The sequence below is a fragment of the Branchiostoma floridae genome, unplaced genomic scaffold (genome assembly GCF_000003815.2).
Source record: "Branchiostoma floridae strain S238N-H82 unplaced genomic scaffold, Bfl_VNyyK Sc7u5tJ_1555, whole genome shotgun sequence".
NCBI lineage: Eukaryota > Metazoa > Chordata > Leptocardii > Amphioxiformes > Branchiostomatidae > Branchiostoma > Branchiostoma floridae.
The window spans coordinates 120,587-124,644 of NW_023365754.1; the positions used below are offsets into that span (position 1 = coordinate 120,587).

The following is a 4,058-nucleotide window of genomic DNA, read 5'->3' on the forward strand; positions in this document are numbered from 1 at the left end:
TGGATAGTCCAGCGTGCCGCAGTCATTGGGCTGGTAGCACGTGTGTCTACCACTCAAGTCCCCAAGTATCCTTCCGTTCAATATACGCAGGTCAGACCTGTTGCACAAATGTATCAGGCTTTTGCCGAAAGCGTTTGCAGGATTTTCGTCGGAAAAGTTTCCAGACAAGTCTATAGTAGAAATAATTTCTGGCTCGAGATCTGAATCTAAGGATCATCTTCGTCAGTCTTTTAGGGAACCGAGTACCCGGCTGTTAAAGTCTCCCCCAGAATCAAGTGGCCTTTCGAGGAAAGCAACGTTAAACCTTGCTCTAAAATATATAGAACTTTCCGCCCTTTTGTGAACGGATGAACAAACACGACTAATATATACGATACACAGAAAGACATCTTAACATAGACCCAAGAGGTCAATAAACGAACCCAGAGGAAGTCATTTTCTTTTGATATACTTATGAAATATGATTCCTCATGAGTTTCTTTTGGCTTTTTTTTTGCTTTCGTCTTAGTGGTGGGAAATGATGAAAATTTGGAATGTCAACTTCCGAAGATTCTTAACACCAGGTTTCAATCAGAGCAAAGAGGTCTAGTTTTCTCTATACTACTTCTTAACAATCTACTTCCAGTTTCTTACCTAAACCATGAACATTCCAAAAACCTATGTTCAGTGAACCAGAGGACATATTTTAAAGACACTTGAGTATTTTATCCCTACATTTACGATTATATTAGTACATTTCCTTGCTAATAGTTTAATCTACCTCCGCATCAATAAAGATGACGAATATATCCAACTACTACCGTATTATATTTATCCGTCTCATGTATTCTACACCCCTTAAGCACTTTCTGCCATACCTTCCGGGGATGCGCAGTTAATAGCGCACGTGTTCGTAGTTGTATCGCCTGTCCGGATACCGAGGCTCTGAGCGATCTCTGGCCGTGGATCACTCTGGGCCTCTGGGTACCATTCCTTTCCCCGCATTTTTCCTTTCGCGACATATTCACAACTTAAGCCAATGCCCCCAGATAGGCCGGTAAAGGAGGCTTGCTTGAGTGGGTTTACGGTTTCATATGACTGCGATTCGAATAAAGTTCAAAGGTCAAAAAGCAGTTCGGCCTGATGACCCCGGTTGCGGAGGAGGTATGCTGTTCCGGCGAAGAAGTGTTCATTTTACGGCTCAATTTTTACAACAACCGTTTAAACTAGAGCTATGCCCCGAATGTGGTAGTTCAATCAACCCCTACACTGCTAAGAAATGGTTTGTTTACTGCAGACTAATTTATTTTAACATATTTATCTCCGATCTTGTAGAAGCATCCAACCCGGAAGTGGGCAAGTATCAAGACAAGTAGGCACAAGTGCCCAAAATTTGATACCGAACTTTGTGTGATATTCGTCGTCGCTGGTTCCATGTAAATACCAATTTCGATCAATACTGATCGACTGTCACAGAGGGTTTTGTTCAGTAATTAATTGAGTTTGAGGTTATGTACAGTATTGATCGATAACTACCCATATTCATCAATCAGCGTTAAATTCCACTCTGTATTCTACATTTCTATTTGCCTATCCTGGTTCCAAGTTCAAATCCTTATAAGTCTATACTTATCAATGTTCATTGATTGTTATAGGTGGTATTGATTGATTACCGCTTATAACTATTGATCAGTATTGATTATCAATAGCAATTCCACATTAAAACCCGCATTGAAATATATTTTGATTATGAGTGGTACTGATCGATTAACAATCATAACCATAATATATTGATAACTAACATGATTTACAGATTTCATACCGTCAAACTTGGTTTTAAATGAATTCGAAAAAAATGACACATGGATTCCAATCGATGATCAGTTGTCAACCATAACCATAGATACATGTACTTATTGATTCGCTACAACCCAAGGTTGAGAACCCGGAATCAATAATTCTTATCGTTTCCTTCATATCTCATGTTCTGAACAAGCTAGAGACACGATTTTGGGGTGTTAGATAGCTCTTGTGCTCGAGAAGAAGTGATGTAAGTTTGAATCCCCTAGCGACTAGGGTTAGGATTGCAAGTGCATGTGCAAACTTCTTAACGATAAATGTTGGGAATTTTATACTTTTGACATGTATAAATTATTAACATCACAATGGATCAATGATTAACATCACAATGGATAAAATCTGCATGTTTTTATAATCAGGGCTCGAAATACCACCTGCATATGCAGGTTAGTGCAGGTAAAATTGGAGCTGTGCAGTATTTCTGGTGTCCACCTGCACCTAACCTGCACTAGTCTATGTACTGGGTATATACAGGTTAGTACGGGTAAACTTGGAGCTGTGCAGGTATTTCTGGTATCTACCTGCACCTAACCTGCACTGGTCTATGTACTGTGTTTTATACAGAAATGTCCAATGATGCAGGTGTATGTGGATTGTAATTAGCTACATTGGCTGTTACCACAATAAAAGAAAAAACATCAATTGTTCCTCAACAGTTTTAGTATGATCCATACTTCCAAAATTCAGAGTGGTGCAGGTAAAATTTGTCTGGTGCAGGTAATTTTCACCTGCACCAGTGCAGGCATGCAGAAAAAAGTATTTCGAGCCCTGATGATGCTACTTCATTGCATAAAACATGTTGCACTTAACTTCCAAAATCACTGTTCAAGTTCCAAACACGTGTTCTATGTATTGAGATGAAAGGAATTAGCAGATGTTGGATTTTAAATGTAAATATTGACAAGCATTTAAACATGTTAGGTCAAAGTAATATATAACATTTGTTTTGAGCAAAAAACAACATGAAAACAACCCCAAATCTTCTGAACAATTGAAAAACAAACAAGATCAATCTTATTCATTTGAATCCGTACATTAAAAAGCCTAAGATGATGTCTCTTCAAAAACGTTGGACAAAATATTATTGATGGAACTTAAAACTTCTATTAGAATAAGGCACTGAACATGATACCTTAGTGTTCGGGTTCTGAGGCACTTGGAGATGCCAGCTACCTTTCAGTAGCCCCCCTTGGTCAGAACTTAGAACACCTGGCTATCATTGTGCAAGATCCCATTCATTTCTAATTTAGTGGGTGATGTCAAAATACTATAATCTTTTCAACATATGCCCTTTTTCATGACAAAAAACACTTTTAAAAGTGTTGAGCATCCTCATGTCAACTTTCTGAACAATTTATCATCATGCAAAACAATCAACAAGAGCTTTTATAGCACAATAACAAGACATCTCATACACATTACTGTGCGAGACTTGTGCCATTTTCTAGCAGCTAGGCAAAGGTTACAAAAGAGATGACTGTGACCATCTGCCCATCTAACATCTGCTTAGAGAGTTGCCAAAGTCCCGGCTCTCCGCTGGTGTGATCTTTCCCCAGGTGATAAGCTGTGTGGAGACGGGCACTTCGGAAAAGTAAGGTCACTTTCTGAAGCAGAAATTCAACAACAAAGTACATTACTTGATACTGTAAGTGGGAACACCATGAACCCTACTACTTATAGAACAATAACAAACATTTCTGACATTGCTATGCTTGGAATAAAGTATATATGTGTATCATATAACTGTTTTCTTAACTATACTCATGTCAGGTGTTGGTTTCCATTCCATTCCTTTAGGCAAATGCATAAGTACATTTAGGTGTAACACATACGTTGCAGGACCATAGCTTACCTAGCTTAAAGTCAAGGAGGAAATATTGTAAGTGCTTGATACTAATATACACATGTACAGCACAACATAGCTTATATATTACCTGCAGCTAGCAAATCAGTATCACTTGTATAATCAGGAATCTGCAGGAACTTGGAACAGTAGATTCAGCCCTCACTTCTCTTCTTTGATTCTGGTTCTGTAGGGTATAAAACACAACATCTAGGACAATCACACAACCTGGAGTATTGACACATGGCAGTTTGAAAATGCTGAAAATCGAACATTTCAGTTGGCGCAGGCGGACTATGGAACGACCATGCACTTTGGGTTCCGGGAATGCCCCGATGGCTACGTTTCACGCATGTTTGCAAGCTGATTGCAATGA

General features: G+C 38.9%; 1 long non-coding RNA gene across 1 annotated transcript in view; it reads right to left on the minus strand.

Moving 5' to 3' along the window:
- Positions 1-2,761: 2,761 nt before the first annotated feature.
- Positions 2,762-4,058, minus strand: part of LOC118408097 — a 3,786-nt gene continuing 2,489 nt past the window's right edge. Inside the window, exons 3-4 of the long non-coding RNA XR_004830251.1 lie at positions 3,774-3,869; positions 2,762-3,443 (exon numbers count right to left, since the gene is read on the minus strand). This is a non-coding gene — a long non-coding RNA (uncharacterized LOC118408097). The remainder of the gene's footprint in view (positions 3,444-3,773; positions 3,870-4,058) is intronic.